Source organism: Dromiciops gliroides, chromosome 1 (genome assembly GCF_019393635.1).
Source record: "Dromiciops gliroides isolate mDroGli1 chromosome 1, mDroGli1.pri, whole genome shotgun sequence".
NCBI classification, from domain to species: domain Eukaryota; kingdom Metazoa; phylum Chordata; class Mammalia; order Microbiotheria; family Microbiotheriidae; genus Dromiciops; species Dromiciops gliroides.
The window spans coordinates 203540398-203560477 of record NC_057861.1 but is presented as its reverse complement, the minus strand read 5'-3'; positions in this window follow the sequence as shown (position 1 = coordinate 203560477).

Here is a 20080-nt window from a genome sequence, read left to right as displayed (position 1 = left end):
ATTTCTCTAGGGTTGCCAAGAAGAATAAAGTTCTTGCTCTGATTTCTCCAACTCCATACTCTCCCTACAAAGGAAAGAAGGTAGCCTAGTCTTAATGCATGTCCCAGAGGGGACTTGCTTAATATTTTCATGAATGTTTTAATTTCTCATTCCAGTTTGTCTTTTGAATATTTTTTTAAATTTTTATTGTATTTTTATTGTATTTAGCAATTGTTCAGATGTAATGGAGGGAAGGGTAACAGTGAAAGGGTTAAATATGTCTCATCTGAAGTTTATAGTACTCAGTGACTTAAGTTGGCCCCCAATGAAAAGCTGAAAAGCAGAGGAGAGCCAAAGTAACACAGAGTGCTGTGATAACCATTCTCAGACTATTCCTTTTCCCATTAGAGCATTAATTTCCCCCTAAGAATTCCCCTTGGAATAGTGGGTTTTATTTTGTATTATGAATATGATCTTATCTCCATATCTAGCTATTGTTGTTTGCTCCCCCCATAAGCAGTAATATCATTTTATTTTTGCACAAAACATCTCAATTCAAGAGGTTTTTGAATCTTTGAAGCTATTTTACATCCTTCATAGGAAGTGATCAGATGCAGTTATCCCTAATACATAACTTCAGGGATACTGTAATTCAAGGTTCATCTAATTTATAGAAAATATACAAGTTGTTAAAAATTTCCTGATATCCTTTAATAAATACTTCACATCTACCTAATTTGTCCATAGAATAATGGACAATATCCACAAGTACTTATAGAACCAGTAATTCCCTGTGACTCTTTAAATGTAATATTGTACACCAATATTCCAAATGTGTGACATCTTTATTGCTCATTTTCTGGCTTAAATAATATTCAGAAACAAAATCAATGGGAATAAGTAATCATATAACTATACAATAGTGATAACCATTATCTTGTAAAAATGAATAAACAAACAAAAATTGGAGGTCCAATTGAACACTTCTGTCTCCTCAGGAAAGTAGCCAATTAGCAATGGTAAAAATCTTTGAGAACCTGGACAATTTACTTTTAGTTCTTGTTTTCCCCATTCCCTTGTTCAAAACAGACACAGTAATTGTCAAATTGAATTACGCAGAGACAAGAGACAACATGAAGAGAAGCACAATTATGGGAAAAGGAAAAATATGGTAATGTTGGGTAATCATTTTGACAAAATGTAGAATTATAAAGGAAAACAGTTTAGATAATCTGGAAAGACAATATGGAACAAAATTGTGGAGGACTTTAAATGCCAGGATCAGCATACATTATTCTTTTTTTTTTTTTTTTTTTTTTTTTTTTTGGTGAGGCAATTGAGGTTAAGTTACTTGCTCAGGGTCACACAGCTAGTAAGTTTCTGAGGTCGGATTTGAACTCAGGTTCTCCTGAATCCAGAGCCAGTGCTCTCTCCACTGCACCACCTAGCTGCCCCCATAAATTATTCTTTAAACAATAGCAAGCCAGTGAATGTTTTAGATTAAAGGAGTGTTACATTCTTAAGACTATATTATGGAAGTCAGGGTACTATGATGAAGGATAAATTAGAAAGGAGAGAAATAGAAGGAAGCAAGACCAATTTGGAGGCTGTTGTTGTCCAGAGTAGCTAATAGAGGGACATGATCCAGAGCAGGTATAGTAGGAATCTCTTTTCCAACATAGTTCAAATGTGGAAAGACTAAAACCATGTTCCTAGTTTCCACATTTGTCCAAGCTCTGGAAAATTTGTCTTATTATTACTACCAATAATTTATTAGGATTGACATTGCTTTTTGCAATTTAATTGGTATAGAAGATTCCTGATAAAGAAATTCCATCAATCAATGAAGATGGACAACTACCCTACAACTTACAGTCATTGGGTATTGGCAGAGGTCTGTAAGAGGTTAAGTGACTTAGTATCACAAAGTCCATGTTTGTCAGAGATAAAATTGGATCTTGAGTCTTCCTGACTCAAAGACTGACTCTATGTAATATGTCAAGATGCTGCTTCAGGATGAGAATAATCCCTCAAAATCACACTGATGAGTGGTTTCAAGTTTTTCTACTGCTGGCATTTCTCCTGAGAGGATATTTTGATGACTAATTCCTACTGGAGAGAGGAAGAGGATTAATAAATATGAACTGTCTAACAATTAGAATAATCAAAAGTGCAATAAGGCTTGCATATGAATTAGTGAGTTCCCAGTCACTTGGAGAATCCAAGCAGAAGCTAGTCACATTTTAGAGATGTTGTAGAAGAGATTTGCCTATGAGTTGGAAGTTGAACTAGATAATTTGTAAAAATCAATTCCAACTCTAAAATTCTATGTTTAGAAGATACAAATCAATTTACTATTTTTTTCTTTATATGAAAATAATAAATCACAGAATTAGAGAATTTGAGAGTTGGAAAGTACCTGAACATCAAGTCCAACCTCTCCTTCAAGACCGAGAAGGAAACAGAACCCCCCATACACAGTTTTCAAGGCAGCCTATTACACTTTAAAAGCTTTTAATTATTAGGGCATTATCCCCCTCAATATAAATTCTAAATTTACCCAGAGCAGACATTCTGAACCAGAACGCATATATCCTTCCTCCATGGGATTTCCCTTGAGTTACTTATAAGCAGTTATTTTGCCTCTCTTCTCAAATTGAACATCCTTAGTTCCTGTGACTTATATTCATATGACGCTAATTCAAAGCCCTTTATCACCTTTTTTGCCCTCCCCCAGATGTCTTCTAAATTATGAAATAGAGAATGAAACACAAAATTCCATATAAAGTATGAGAAAATAATGGGATTTGGCAGATACTCAAAGGCCCCACCCGGAGATTCATCTAAACTGATTGATTAAGTGAGAGTGATTAACTTTGCTGATTAGCCTACTTAAAGTTAATTAGATTATAACCACACCAGCCAGCCCTTAAGAAGGTATTTTCTCAGAAGCTAAGGACTTTGAACTCAACTGGAAACCACCTTCAAGTCCAGTGAACCAATGGATTTGGATGACACTAACCAGTCAGCTTGAAACAGTGTGTAAGGACCACCTATGCTCTGGACCTATAAAAAGCTTCCAAACTCACTTTGCTGAGGGAGTTCATGGTTGAATCAGGCTTGTGGTGGAGGACATGAGAAAGAACCAGACCAGGCTGGAACTCTAGCATAGATAGGCTTTTTCTTAGCCTTTTGAACTCCACATGTTTTCCTTTTTACTAATACCTAGTATGCTCTAATAAATGCTTAATGCCCAAAGACTGGTGCTAAAGCTCCTAATTTAAGGTGACCATAGATTTAGATTTTAAACATCACAAAAGTCTAAGAAGAGCACAGTATAATAATATATATTTTTTAAAAATCATTTTCCTATTCTTGGAAATTATTATATGTATTTCCTAATGAGCCCAAGATGATATTATGATATTTAGCTTGACTCTTATTTAGCTTGAAATCCACTAAACTCCAAGATCTTTTTCTTTTTCATAACAGCTATCATCTAGCCATGCCATGACCACAACGCACTCATGATCCTGGGGGGTTTGTACTCACATATAATACTTTACATTTGTCCCTACTGAATTGACTTTTATTAGAGTCGATTCAATTTGTGAGCTTGTCAAAACTTTTTGTAAATCTTGACTCTGCCCTTCAGTGAGTCAGTTCTCCTTTCAATCTTTATATTATCTTGAAATTTGATGAGTATGGCATCAGTATTTATCTAAATCATTAAAAAAATGCTAAATAGCAAAGGACCAGGCATATTTCACTACGTGTTCCAGGAGATATCCTACCATGTTGACATTGCAACTTGTCCTTTGAGATTGTTGGCTATTTATACTCACTGGTTCTCTTTCTACATGTTTACTAACCATCTTTTAAATGAGCTTTTCTAGAATATTACCAGGGTTCAAAGTCAAACTCACTGGCCTATAGGCGTAATCAGTGTTCCATCCCCTCCTTTTTTTAACTGAGACATACATTCTTCTCCAATCTTGTGGTTCCATAGTATTTCAGATATTACTGACAGTGGTTCAGCAGTTATAACTACCAGTTCTTTTGTTACCCAAAGATACAATTCATCTTGAGGCATCCAGGGCCATCTCCAGTCATCCTGATCTATATCTTGCTACTGTACCCAGATGTCTCTGGAGGTGAGAGTGAGGTTAGTAACTTTGCACAACCACAAATCACTTAAATCCAATTTACTGCAAGTCATGATATCACTTTCCTGATGTCATGGTCATCTTTGAAAATGAAAGACAACACCACCAATATCTGGAACAGAAGAATTAGTTAAGTGTGAGTAGGTTCTCTCTTATTCCCTTACTCATAGTGGGTATTGTCAATTCCTTGTGAGTCATTTTTCTTATTTCCAGTGCAAAGGCCATACTCCTTGGCATAGAAAATCATATCTGTGCCTTGTCTTTAACACCCATTATTATCATCACATTCATGCCAAGTAAATATTTCTTCTTTAGTCCTTCTTTTTCTTCCAATAAGACTAAGAAACTTTGTATTTACTTCTACTAGTTTCTCTCTTTAGTATTGAGCTTTAATACTTCTTGGACTCTTTTCATGGAACTTTGCCAAACTCATATGGATCTTCTTTTATATGTAGTTAATTTTAATCTTTTGTTTCTTTTTTTTAATATTAGTTGGTTGGTGAGTGCCTTATACAGCTAAATGTATTTCTTCACATGCATGTCATTTTTCCTCATCATTAAAACAGTTTACCCTTTCTTCAGAATTTCATTCTTTGTACCTTTAATTCCTCCTCAAATGATTAGTTTTATAGCATTTTAGTGATTGGGATCCTACTTATCTTTCCTTTAATCTTTTGAAATGCTTTCCTCAAATCTAGGGAACAAGTTAACCCATGCCTGGATTTCCTCTCTTCTTTCATAAACTCTAGGAGGGAGTGGACATTCCCCTAAAGGTTACCATAATTTTCTCTCTTTTTTTGTCCTTTTTTCTTTTTTTTTTGGTTTTGTATCAAAAAACATTTATTTTATTTTTTACAGTTACATGTAAGGGTAGTTTTCAACATTAATTTTCATAAGATTTAGAGTTCCAAATTGTTCTCCCTCCCTCCCTCCCTTTCCTCTCCCATCCAAAGACAGCAACCAGGTTATATATATACAATCGACAAGTGTTCTTTTAATCAGTTCTTTCTGTGAGGGTAGATAGTAAGCTTTGTCATTAGTCCTTTGGGACTGTCTTGGATCATTGTATTGCTGAGAGTAGTTAAGTCATTCACAATTTCTCATTGAACAATACTGCTGTCACTATGCACAATGTCCTCCCAGTTCTGCTCACTTCACTATACATCAGTTCATGATTCTTTCCGGGCTTTTCTGGGATCATCCAGTTTGTTATTTGCTATAGCACAATACCATTCCACTACAGTCATATACTACAGCTTCTTCTGTCATTCTTCAGTTGGTGGATAGTCTCTTGATTCTCAATTCTTATCTACCACAAAGAGTTGCTATAAATATTTTTTGTACAATTTTTCCCCCCTTTTCTCTCTCTCTTTTTTTTTTTTGCTAGGCAATTGGGGTTAAGTGACTTGCCCAGGGTCACACAGCTAGTAAGTGTTAAGTGTCTGAGGCTGGATTTGAACTCAGGTCCTCTAGAATTCAGGGCCAATGCTCTATCCACTGCGCCACCTGGCTGCCCCCCCCCTTTTCTCTTTTTAATGGTTACTATTATTAATGGTTTCCCGTCCATCTTCTTCCCTTCCCCATGATATTTATTCCATTATCCATCTTCTTTCATCCTATCCCTCTTCAAAAGGGATTTGCTTCTCTCTGTCCCCTCCCCCAATCTGCCCTTTCTTCTTTTGCCCCTCTCTCTTTATCCTCTTCCCCTCCTATTTTCCTGCAGGGTTAGAGAGATTACTCCACCCAAATGAGTGTGTATGTTATTCCCTCCTTGAGCCAATTCTGATAAGATTGAGGTCTTTGAGCCAATTCTGATGAGTGTTAGGCTCATTTACTGCCCAAATTAAATAGATTACTCCACCCAGTTGTGTGTGTGTGTGTGTGTGTGTGTGTGTGTGTGTGTGTTAAGCCCTCCTTGAGGCAACTCTGATGAGTTTAAGGCCTGCGAGACTTTTCTGATGAGTATAAAATTCATTTACTGCCAGTTCCTCCCCCATCTCTTTCCCCACTCCATAAGCCCTTTCATGTTTCTTTCCTGTAGGATATTACATCTGCCCTTACCCCTCCCTCAGTTTATTCCCCTCACCCATCAATTTAACCCTAAAGTTATCATCATGGGGCAGCTAGGTGACACAGTGGGCAAAGCATCCACCCTGGACCCAGGGGGATCCCAGGGAAAACCCGGCCTCAGGCACAAGACAGTCACCCACTCCATGACCACAGGTATGTCTCCCAACTCCAATTTTTTATGGTTCTCTAGGGTCTTGTATTTGAAAGTCAAATTTGCCATTCAGTTCATGTCTTTTGATCATGAATACCTGAAAGTCCTTTTTTTTTTCATCAAAGTCCCATTTTTGCCTCTGAAAGATTATGCTCAGTTTTGCTGGGTAGGTGATTCTTGGTTGTAATCCCAATTCCTTTGCCCTCTGGAATATCATATTCCATGTCCTCTGATCCTTTAATGTAGAAGCTGCTAGACCTTTCGCTATCCTTACTAGGGCTCCACAGTACTTGAATTCTTTCTTTTTGGCAGCTTGCAATAATTTCTCCTTGACATGAAGGCTTTGGAATTTGGCTATAATAGTCAGGAGTTTTCCTTTTGGGATCTATTTCTGGAGGTGATTGCTGGATAATTTCAATTTCTATTTTACCTTCTGCTTCTAGAATATCAGGGCAATTTCCCCAGATAATTTCTTGGAAGATGATGTCTAAGCTCTTTCCTTGATCATGGCTTTCAGGTAAACTAGTAATTTAAAATTATCTTTTCTGGACCTATTTTCCAGGTCAGAAGTTTTTCCCAGAAGACATTTCACTTTGGCCTCTATATTTTTATTCATTTGGATTTGCTTTATTTTTTCTTGGTTTCTTATAAAGTCACTAGCTTCCATTTGTTTAATTCTAATTCTTAAGCAATTATTTTCATCAGAGAGCTTTTGTACCTCCTTTTCCATTTTGCCAATTTGACTTTTCAAGCTGTTGACTTTTTTCGCATGTATTCCCTGCATCACCCTCATTTCTCTTTTATTTTTTCCTTTACCTCTCTAACTTTATCTTCAAAGTCCTTTTTGAGTATTTCTATGGCCTAAAACCAATTCATATTTTTCTTGGAAGCTTTAGACATAGGGGTCCTGATGTTGACATCTTCCTGTAAGGGTTCACCTGTATTTTCCTTATCATTGAAGAAATTTTCTTTGGTCCTCACCTTTCTCTGTCTGCTCATCTTGCCTTTCTTTTACTTGACTTTTAGTACCTTAAAGTGGGTCACTGTTTCCAGGCTGCAGGATCCCAAGCTTCAGAAGTCCCAGGTGGTATGATTTAAGGAGTATCAGGTTCTTCACTTGCCTGGCCTGTTCCCTGGTCCCTAGATGACCCCAGACCAACTTGCTAATCAACAAGCTTTGTGTTTTGTGGTTGTCAGCTCAGAGGAGCCTGTTCCCCTCCCCAACCTGAGCCACTGCTACTCAAGCCTACCTCCTGGTTCCCAGCAGAGGTGAAAAACCTAAGTTCTGCCTCAACACCAGGATAGTCCCAGGTAGTCTCCCCCCTGCCAAGGGCTCAGCCCTCTCACCAGACTGTGAATTTAGTTCCATATAACACTGGTGCTCCAGCTGATTCAAAAGCTCTGGTGGTCTCCTTCCTTGGTGAGGCCTTCCTGGGACTTGATCTGTGACAGGGTGACTGTGGGGTTGGTCTCCACTCCTGTGTCAGCACAGCAGCTCCCTCCTTCTGACCTTCCAAGCTGTTCTTGGTAAGAAGATGATTTCAGTACATTCTTTTGTGGGTTTTACTGCTCCAAGCATTGAACTATGGCATTTTTTGGAAGTTTTTTGGAGTGATAATATCATGAGTTGCCTATAATTTTCACCATATTACCTTACCCTGGGGGTTAGTTTCATGTCCAGAATATAATTTTGTTTTGTTTGCTCTTCCATATTTGAAGGGTTAAATTAGCACTAATTCAAGGCAAAAAATTTTTAGCTTCACTGCTTTTGGCAGAAAAAAGCTCCAGTAAAACACTGGATAATTGGTTTCTCCCATTACTATTATATCATGCCTGTTTTCCAGGCTTTTGATCTATTGTTCAAACTCTTTATCTTCAGTCTTTTCTCTTATGTCTGGGTGGTCTGTAGTATAATCCAATGAAAAAGCCACCCTTTTTTTTCTCTTTCAATTGACTTAAATAATTAATGGTCCAAGCCCTAATAACATGAATAATTAGCTTTACATTTCTACCTTTACTAGCTTTTAAAAGAAAACCTGAATGTAAAAGAGTATGAAAGAAGTTCAATTATCTCAAGAATAAAACTAGAAAACCTGAAAGGCATGGTCAAGTACAAGTATTGTCTTATTTAAAGTGAATATAATCCATAGCAATTGAGTTACTATCCTTTTCCTATAGCTCATTTTGATTCTTTCATTCCTCATGGAATGATTTCTGAAATTTGCCTTGTTTTCCCCATCCCCCCAATTTGCAAATGGATACTATTTTGCACACCTGAATGATGCCATTTTTAGATGAAATATATTACATTGTTAAGGAACACAGAATCTCCTACTACATCATTATATTTGAAAAGAGTTTGTTGTTATGTAAATACATTTGTATGTGTTTATAAATAACCTAACAAAAATTTTCACTCTTTACTGAAAGGGTATACTTTTTAAATGATGAAACTACACAGACACATGGACAATGTCACTGTTTGGAGAGAATGAAAATGGAAATTATTAATCAACGGCAAGAAAAAGTGCCTCTGAAAAGCTGCTTAATGTTACACACTTGATAAAAAAAACACATTGAAATTAAATGTATTATTCTGTGTACAAATATGATCCTTTATAAGCATTAATATATGGATAATGTGACATGTTTATATTTATGTGTATGTATATTACATGTATACATGTATGTAATTATAACTAGACATTAATTTAGATCAGAAGTTGCTTTATCATTAGGGATGAAGAAACAGAAATTAAATCAACTTAAATATCTTGCATGAAAGAAAATAGAGAGAAACACCAAATTCACTTATATATTTAGTACTGCTGTAGGTTAATGTATTAGAGAAATACCAAAGAGCTCATTAAATGGAATGTGACAGTCATTTCTATGTTGGAATAAATGGGAATTATCATGTTCTCTACTGCTAAAGCCCAGAGTCAAGAAGAAAATCTTCTAATGATGATGAAGTGAAATGATCTTTTTATTAATTATTTTAATCCTATTTGTCCTCAGGTGCCAAGATTTGTTTTGCTTAAGGGATGCAAGATGACGGTCTAATTATTGTAGTTGATAGTAATCAGATTTTCTAGAGAAGAGTGATCAATGTAGGAATAAGAAATATTCCTTTTACTCTGTATGTGTTTGGTTTTTTTTTTCCTCTTTTATTACTGGAATACTGAAAATGTTAATTCTTTTATATTTCTGCATGCAATCAGCCAGTCAATAATCATCTTTATGTGCTTACTATATTCCAGGCACTGTGATAAGTCCTGGGGATAAATAAGAAGCCAACAGATAGCATCTGCTCTCAAGAAGGTCATAATATAATGGGGAGACAATATACAAATGACGATGTATGAATAAAGATATAGAAAGGAAAAATTCATAATGATATCAGAGGGAAGACACTAAGATTCAGGAGTGGAAAAGGCTTCTTGCAAAAGGTGATACCTAAAGGAGACCAGAGAAGGTAGGAAGCAGAGATAAGGAAGAGAGTTCCAAGGAATGGAAGACAACCAGTGAAAATAACCAGAATCTGGTTATGGAATGTCTTATATTAGTAAGAGCAATAAGGCTAGTATCACTGGATTGCAGTGTATATGGAGGGCAGGAAATTGTAAGAAATTGAAAACATAGGAAGGGGTCAGGTTACAAAGGACTTTAAAATCAGAGAATTTTATATTTGATTCTGGATGTAATAGGGAGCCACTGGACTTGACTGAGCAGGGAAGTAACATGTTGAGACTTGAGCTTAAGGAATATCAATTTGATAAATGAGTGGAGGATGGAATGGAATGGGGAAAGACTTGGAATCCCTAAAGTGACCCTTGTTAATCACTCCAAGATCTACAGAACTCAAAGGATAATCTGGTTCAACCCAAAGCTCAGAAAATCTTATTTCTACTGACTCTTTAAACACAATTCCTTCAATAGAATACATGCATAATAAATCCTTGTTGAACTCAAACTGAATTGAATTGAACCAATTCAGAATAAAACAAGTTACATAATAGTTAGGCAAAAGATACTTAATTACATTATAATAGAATGTAAATATCAAGGACTTAAATAAAGTAGAAAACACTTGCAAGATCATTTTTCCAAATTACTTCCAAATGCGGAAAGTGGCAGAACTTTACCTCATAGTTTACTTACACAATTAAGACCAAGAACTCTCTCTTCTCCTTTCCTTCCCATCTCACAACACTCAGATACCTTCTGCCACTACTACCTTCTTTAAACTTCCTCTCATGATGAGGTGCTCCTTCTTTTTTTTTATGAGATATTTTATTTTTTCCGTTACATGTAAAGATAGTTCTCAACTTTTGTTTATACATGCTTTACAATTTCAGATTTTTCTCCCTCCCTCCCCTCCCTCCCCCCTCCCCTAGAAAGCAGGTAATCTGATATAGGTTATATCTATATATCTCTATACATATACATATAGATATATATATATATATATACACACACATATATATATATACACATAATAACATTAATCCTATTTCTGCATTAATCCTGTTACAAGAGAAAGAATCAGAGCAGTGATGCAAAACCTCAAAATAGAAAAAAAAAACACAACAGCACCCAAAACAAAAGAAATAATATGGTTCAATCAGCATCTATACTCCACAGTTCTTTCTTTCTTTTTTTTTTCTTGGATTTGGAGATCCTCTTCTATCATGAGTTCCCTGGAACTCTTCTGTACCATTGCATTGGTGAGAAGAATATAGTCCATCACAGTAGGTCAACACTCAATGTTGATGATACTGTGTACAATGTTCTTCTGGTTCTGCTCATCTCACTCATCATCAGCTCACGTAAGACCCTCCAGGTTTCTCTGAACTCTTCCTGCTCATCATTTCTTACAGCACAATAGTATTCCATTGTATTCATATACCACAACTTGTCCAGCCATTCCACAATTGATGGGCACCCCCTCAACTTCCAATTCCTTGCTACCACGTAAAGAGCAGCTATAAATATTTTTGTACATGTGGGTCCCATTCCCCCTTCCATGATTTCTTTGGGCAAAAGACCTAAAAGTGGGATTGCTGGGTCAAAGGGTATGCACAGCTTTATCGCCCTTTGGGCATAATTCCAAATTGCTCTCCAGAATGGTTGGATCAGCTCACAGCTCCACCAACAATGCATTAGTGTTCCAATTTTCCCACAGCCTCTCCAACATTTATTATCTTCCTTTTTTGTCATTTTAGCCAATCTGATAGGTGTCAGGTGGTACCTCAGAGTTGTTTTAATTTGCATCTCTCTAATCATTAGAGATTTAGAGCATTTTTTCATATGGGAATAGATAGCTTTCGTTTCTTCATCAGAAAACTGCCTGTTCATAGCCTTTGACCATTTCTCAATTGGGGAATGACTTGGATTCTTATAAATTTGATTTAATTCCCTATATATTTTAGAGATGAGGCCTTTATCAGAAGCACTGGCCTCAAAAATTGTTTCCCAGCTTTCTGCCTCCCTTCCAATTTTGGATGCATTGCTTCTGTTTGTACAAAAATTTTTTAATTTAATATAATCAAAATCATCCATTTTGCATATTATAATATCTATCTCATGTTTGGTCAAAAACTGTTCTCCTTTCCAAAGATCTGATAGGTACACTATTCCTTTCTCTCCTAATTTACCTATGGTATCACCTCTTATGTCTAAATCATGTATCCATTTTGACCTTATTTTAGTATAAGGTGTAAGATGTTGGTCTAAGCCTAATTTCTGCCATACTATCTTCCAGTTTTCCCAGCAGTTTTTGTCAAATACTGAGTTCCTATCCCAAAAGCTGGAGTCTTTGGGTTTATCAAACACTACATTACTAGTGTCATTTACTACTGCATTTCCTGAGCCTAGCCTATTCCATTGATCTACCACTCTATTTTTTAGCCAGTACCAGATAGTTTTGATGACTGCCGCTTTATAGTAAAGCTCCAGGTTTGGTACCGCTAACCCACCTTCCTGTGAATTTTTTTTCATTATTTCCCTGGATATTCTTGAATTTTTGTTTTTCCAGATGAATTTTGTTATTATTTTTTCTAGCTGTATAAAATAATTTTTAGGTAGCCTGATTGGTATGGCACTGAATAAGTAAATTAATTTAGGCAGTATTGTCATTTTTACTATATTAGCTCTGCCTATCCATGAGCAATTGATATCTTTCCAATTATTTAGATCTGATTTGATTTGTGTGAAGAGTGTTTGGTAGTTGTGTTCATAGAGTTCCTGGGTTTGTCTTGGCAAGTAGACTCCCAAGTATTTTATATTATCTACCGTTACTTTAAATGGAATTTCTCTTTCTATCTCTTGCTGCTGGACTTTGTTGGTCATGTATAGAAATGCTGATGATTTATGTGGATTTATTTTATATCCTGCTACTTTGCTAAAGTTGTTAATTGTTTCAAGTAATTTTTGACTTGATTCTCGAGGATTCCTTAAGTATACCATCATATCATCTGCAAAGAGTGATAGTTTTGTTTCCTCCTTGCCTATTCTAATTCCTTTAATTCCTTTCTCTTCTCTGATTGCTAAAGCTAACGTTTCTAGGACAATATTAAATAATAGGGGTGATAATGGACATCCCTGTTTCACCCCTGATCTTATTGGGAAGGCCTCTAATTTATCTCCATTGCATATAATACTTGCTGATGGCTTTAGGTAGATACTGTTTATTATTCTAAGGAAAGCTCCCCCTATTCCTAAACTCTCTAGTGTTTTTATTAGGAATGGGTGCTGTACTTTGTCAAAAGCTTTCTCTGCATCTATTGAGATAATCATATGATTTTGGTTGGTATTCTTATTGATGTGGTTGATTATGTTAATAGTTTTCCTAATGTTGAACCAGCCCTGCATTCCTGGTATAAATCCCACCTGGTCATAGTGTATTATCCTGGTGATCACTTGCTGTAATCTCCTTGCTAATATCTTATTTAAGATTTTAGCATCAATATTCATTAGGGAAATTAGTCTATAATTTTCTTTCTCTGTTTTTGCTTTGCCTGGTTTTGGTATCACCACCATATTTGTGTCATAAAACGAATTTGGTAGAACTCCTTCTTCACCTATTTTTCCAAATAATTTGTATAATATTGGAATTAATTGTTCTTTAAATGTTTGGTAAAATTCACCCGTAAACCCATCTGGCCCTGGGGATTTTTTCTTAGGGAGTTCATTAATAGCTTGTTCAATTTCTTTTTCTAATATGGGTTTATTTAAGGATTTTATTTCCTCTTCAGTTAACCTGGGCAGTTTGTATTTTTGTAAATATTCATCCATTTCATTTAGATTGTCAAATTTATTGGCATACAGTTGGGCAAAATATTTCCTAATTATTGCTTTAATTTCCACTTCATTGGTGGTAACATCACCCTTTTCATTTTTGATACTGGTAATTTGGTTTTCTTCTTTCTTTTTTTTAATCAAATTAACCAATATTTTATCTATTTTATTGGTTTTTTCATAAAACCAGCTCTTAGTTTTATTGATTAATTCTATAGTTTTTTTGCTTTCAATCTTATTGATTTCTCCTTTAATTTTCAGGATCTCTAATTTAGTGTCTAATTGGGGATTTCTAATTTGTTCTTTTTCTAGCTTTTTAAGTTGCATGCCCAATTCATTAATCTCCTCTTTCTCTTTCTTATTCATGTAAGCATTTAGAGCTATAAAATTTCCCCTAAGCACTGCTTTGGCTGCATCCCATAGATTTTGGTATGTTGTCTCATTATTGTCATTCTCTTGGATAAAGTTATTGATTGTTTCTATGATTTCTTGTTTGGCCCATTCATTCTTTAGAATGAAATTATTTAGTTTCCAATTGATTTTCAGTCTACTTTTCCCTGGCTCTTTCTTACATGTAATTTTTATTGCATCATGATCTGAGAAGGATGCATTTACTATTTCTGCCTTTCTACATTTGACTATGATGTTTTTGTGCCCTAATACATGGTCAATTTTTGAAAATGTGCCATGTACTGCTGAGAAAAAGGTATATTCCTTTCTATCCCCATTCAATTTTCTCCAGACATCTATCATGTCTAACTTTTCTAGTAATCTATTCACCTCTTTCACTTCTTTCTTATTTATTTTTTGGCTAGATTTATCTAATTCTGAGAGGGGGAGATTCAGATCCCCCACTAGTATAGTATTACTATCTAATTCCTCTTGTAACTCATTTAACTTCTCCTCTAAGAACTTGGATGCTATACCACTTGGCGCATACATATTCAATATTGATATTACTTCATTATCTATAGTACCTTTAAGTAAGATATAATTTCCTTCCTTATCTCTTTTAATGAGATCTATTTTTGCCTGCACTTTGTCTGAGATAAGGATTGCTACCCCTGCCTTTTTTACTTTAGCTGAGGCATAATATATTCTGCTCCAGCCTTTTACCTTTACTCTGTTTGTATCTCTCTGCTTCAAATGTGTTTCTTGTAAACAGCATATTGTAGGGTTCTGGTTTTTAATCCACTCTGCAATTTGCTTCCGTTTTATAGCAGAGTTCATCCCATTCACATTCACAGTTATTATTACTGACTGTCTATTCCCCTCCATTCTATTTACCCCCTTTGTACTTTTCCCCCCTTCTTTCACCCTATTCCTCCTCACCGACGTTTTACTTCTTACCCCTGCCTCCCCCAATCTGCCCTCCCTTTTTATCACCCCCCTCTCTTTTCTTTACCCTTTTCTCCCTTGCTTTTGTCCTCCCTTCTATCAGTCCCCCCCCTTTCCCTTCCCCTTTTGTTTCCCTAAAGAATGAGTTAAGTTTCTTTATCCCAATGAACGTATATGTTATTCCCTCTTTGAGTCAAATCTAATGAGAATAGGGTTGAAACCATGTTCCCCCCTCCTTTCTTTCCCTCTATTATAATAGGTTTTTTTCCACCTCTTCATATGATATAATTCATCCCATTCCACCTCCCCTTTCCTTTCCTCCCCATAGACTCCCTTTTTATCCCCTTAATTCTTTTGTATCATCACATCAAAGACAATTTATATTTATACCCTCTATATAAAGTCCTTCTCTCTGCCCAAATACATTTACAGTTCTTAAGAGTTATGAGTATTATCTTCCTGTGTAGGGATATAAACAGTTTTACCTAATAGGGTAACTTTTTTTTCACCTCTGTTTACCTTTTTAAACTTCTCTTGTGTCTTGTATGTTGAGATCAAATTTTCTATTCAGTTCTGGCCTTTTCACCAGGAAAGATTGAAAGTCGCCAATGTCATTAAATGTCCATCTTTTCCCCTGAAAGAAAATGCACATTTTTGCTGGGTAATAGATTCTCGGCTGCAATCCAATCTCCTTTGCCTTCCGGAATATCATATTCCAAGCCTTGCAGTCCTTTAATGTTGAAGCTGCCAGGTCCTGAGCAATCCTGACTGTGGCTCCATGATATTTAAATTGCTCCTTTCTGGCTGCTTGGAGTATTTTCTCCTTCACCTGATAATTCTGGAATTTGGCTACAATATTCCTTGGAGTTGTCCTTTTGGGGTCTCTTTCAGGAGGTGATCGGTGGATTCTTTCAATGATGATTTTATCCTCTGATTCTATGATATTAGGGCAGTTCTCCTTAATAATTTCCTGGAATATGGTATCTAGATTCTTTTTCTGGTCATGGCTTTCAGGCAGTCCAATGATTCTCAAATTGTCTCTCCTCGATCTGTTTTCCAGATCAGTTGTCTTTCCAATGAGGTATTTCACATTTTCTTCTATTTTTTCATTTTTTTTATTCTGCTTGACTGATTCTTGGTGTCTCATGGATTCCTTATCTTCCAACTGTCCCACTTTAATTTTTAAGGCATTGTTTTCTTCAGTGAGATTATGCACCTTTTTTTCCATTTGGCTAAGTGAATTTTTTAAGGTACTGTTTTCTTCAGTGAGATTATGCACCTTTTTTTCCATTTGGCTAAGTGAATTTTTTAAGGTATTGTTTTCTTCAGTGAGATTATGCAGCTTTTTTTCCATTTGGCCAAATGAATTTTTTAAGGCTTTATTTTCTTCAGCTTCCTTTTCTAAGCTGCTGATTTTTTTTCATAGTTTTTTTGTTTTGATTTCATTTCTCTCCCCATTTTTTCTTCTACCTCTTGCAATTGATTTTTAAAATCCTTTTTGAGCTCTTCCAGGAAGGCTTTTTGTTCTTGTGACCAATTCACCTTCCCTTGTGAGGCTTCAGATGTAGACTATTTGAGGCTATTGTCCTCATCTGAGTTTGTGTTGGCTTCTTCCCTATTGATACAGAAGCTCTCAATGGAGAGGGCTCTTTTTTGCTTCTTACTCATTATTGCAGCTTATTTATTTATTCTTTAAGTTGAGGTCTGCTCTGGGGGCCCTCTCGGCCGGTGCAGGTAAGTTTTTCCACTGTCCTTCTTGGCCACCAGATTTTTGAACCAGGTTCCGGGAGCCTCAGTTGTTCGGCTGTGGCCCGCAGCTCCTGCTGACTTGCCCCGACCCCCTCGGCGCTGGGTTGCTGCCCTGCGCTGGGCCTCCCTTTTGCCCGAGTCAGACCGACCTTTTCTTGAAGTCTTCTAAATTATCTCTGGTTGGAGGACTGTGTCTCTCTGTCTCTTTGCAGGTTCAGTAGTTTCAGAATCCGTCCAGAGGCTTGATTTAATGTTCGTTTTGAGGGAACAGAAGGAGAGCTCAGGCAGCTTGCTGCTTCCTCTCCGCCATCTTGGCTCCGCCCCTCGAGGTGCTCCTTCTTATGAAGGATCACCTCTCTATGTGCACAGATAATTCTGTTCCATCTTGTCTTCTCTAAGAAATAGCCTCCTCTATCACCCCCAATCTCTCACTTATTTTTAATCTTTCCCTGTCTGCTGAGCACGCCATGTCCATGTCTTCCTTAGCTTCAAAAACCTTTCACTTGGGGGCAGCTAGGTGGCGCAGTGGATAGAGCACCAGCCTTGGAGTCAGTAGGACCTGAGTTCAAATCCAGCTCAGACACTTCATACTTACTAGCTGTGTTACTCTGGGCAAGTCACTTAACCCCAATTGCCTCACCAAAAAACATCCCAAAAACAACCCCTTTCACTTACTCCTTCCATCCTACCATCCCATATTCCCCCACCCCCACCCCTTTTGTGGTTAAACTGTGAGAAAGCTATCTATAATAGGTGTCTCTGCTTCTCCTTTCAGTCTCTTTTTAACTTTACACTTTGGTTTCCAACATTATTATTGAACTGGAACCACCCTCTACGAAGTTACTAGTAATCTCTTAATTGCCAAATCTAATAGTCTATTTTTAATCCTTATATTTCTTTCTTTTTTTTGCTTGTTTAACCATTAGACATTTTATTAAGTGCCTATTTTGAGCCACTCCAACAGTCTTTTTTTTCTAAAGGTCTTTAGAAATCCAAAAGAGGATTTCTTGGGTACCCAAGTTAGTAATCACCTCTCAAATGAGAAAACATTTGTAAAACACTTAGCACAGAGTCTGGCACTGATGCCATTCTTAATCTCTTTCCCCCACTCAGGAAAAACAAAGCAAATACACACAGACGCACACACACAAACAATTCTCCCCATAAAACCAAAACCAAAAACCAAATAAACAAAAAACCCAACCAAACATGGCCTCTTAAGCATCATCTTATTTTAAGTAATAGAGTTCATGTGGTTAGACTCCTGTCTTCCTAAGTTTTGCAAGTTACATATCTGTCTTCATCAGTTCCAAAAGAACAATGATGCATAGCAGTTTTTATCTCTGGATCTCCATCGGGCTTGTCCAAATGAATTTTTCGGTGTTTGAAGTGCTCTCTTCAGTGAGTTTTTGTACCTTGAGGGAAAGTAATATTTTACTATTAGAAACCAATTACTAATTTGTGATCCATCCTTTTTTGTCAAAATCTCACTTCTGAGATAGTTAATGAGTCTCTTAAAGGGGTGAACAAGTAATATGTTCACTCTGAGCCTCCAAGACATCTGCTTGTTAACTAATTTGGGCTGAGCCCCACTAAAATGAGATTCAGCTTTCTTTTTATGCTATAAACAGGACCCATTTTGAGTTAGACCCTCCCCCAGGAAATATGAGCTTTGTCTTTACTCTCTTCATTAAACTTTGGGGTGATATGGCCTACAAAGGGAAGAACAATCTAGTGATTGAGATAGCTTATGCTTTTCTTGTTAAGGTTGCTAACAACTCACATTCCTTAGAAGTTAGATAGAGGCATGATCAGCCCCACTAAGGGCTACCATTGCCTTCCCCTCTCCCAAGGGAGGAGCAAAGAACTCTTAACTGACCGCCTCATTAAAATTTCCATCAATGGAATTGCTATGGCATGTCCCAATTGTATACTGTCATGCCAATCAAAAGGAAGACACACTAAGTTAAAAAAGACTCTGCCACCTCTCACTCAGGATCTTTGGAACAAATGAGGGCATGCTATTGACCTGTCTTTTATTAATAGATTACATGCCTTTATTAATAAATGATATTATAACAAGAGAAATGGCCTGATTTTATTTATTGGCCAAATTCCTCCTGCTACAGCTTCTTTTTTTTTTTTAATTTGGCTAATTCTGCTTTTTAAGGAGCTCTTTTCTTCAGTGAATTTTTGTGCCTCTTTTATCATTTAGGCCAATTCTGTTTTTTTGAAGTATTATTGTCTTCAATATTTTTGTGCCGCTTTTTACCAAGTAGGTTTTTTTTCATAATTTTCTTGTTCCACTCACATTTATTTCTCAACTGTTTTTCCAATACCTTTCATTTCTTTCTTCAACTCTTCCAGAGATTCTTGTTGGGCTTGTGTCTAATTCATAGTATTATTGTTTTCTTTGAGACTTTTTTTCCAGTCTATTTCTTGACTTTGAACATTATATTAGAGTCGGGCTCTGCTCACCTGAGAGTGGGGAGTTATTGTCCCAAGCTTCAGGATTTTTCATGCTGACGTTATCAGAGCTAGTTTTGGATGTCTTCAAGTTTTGGTGCTTTCAAGGTTTTGTGATCTGGGAGAGGTGTGGCTACTGCTTTCCTGGTCTACACTCTGGTCTTTACCCAGAAAAAGCTTCTGCTCCCCTGCAGCTACAAGCACTAGCATTCCTATTGGCCCTGGAACTGTGACCAGGTCGCGTATTCCTCTGCTATTTCAAATAGTAGTGCTCCCCTTGACCTTGGAACTGTGATTAGGGCCCCTGCTCCCTTGTGACTAATGACAAATGCTCCTCTCTGCCAAGGAACTGTGACCCAAAACTGTGTATGGGCAATAGTGTTGCCAATCAGTGTGAGCTGTACCCAGTGCTAGCAATGGGTCCCCTGTAATCACTTTCTGAGCAGTGGTCCAACCCCTTACCATCTCTAAGGTTTGAGAAGTGAGATAAGAGGGAGTGAAAGAAAGGAGTATAGAGAGATGCTTTTTTTTTTGTTTCATTTCATTTTGTTTTATTTTCATTTTGTTTTGTTTTGTTTTCCTTAAGAGTTTCACTGAGGAAGGAAATATAGGTATAGGACAATAGTTTGGGTAATATTAGAATTAAGTGAAGGATGGAAGAGATTTAGGCCTATTTATAATCAGCAAGGCAGAAAACAGGTAAGAAGAGAATGAAGATTAGTGAGAAAGGAGGGGATTGAAAGGGAAATTTGCTGCAGTTGATTGGAGCAGATGGTATCAAAGAGAGATTGACCCCATTGAGTAGAAGGACTACCTTCTTATCAGAAACTGGAGTAAAGAAGGATGTAGAAGATGATGTTAA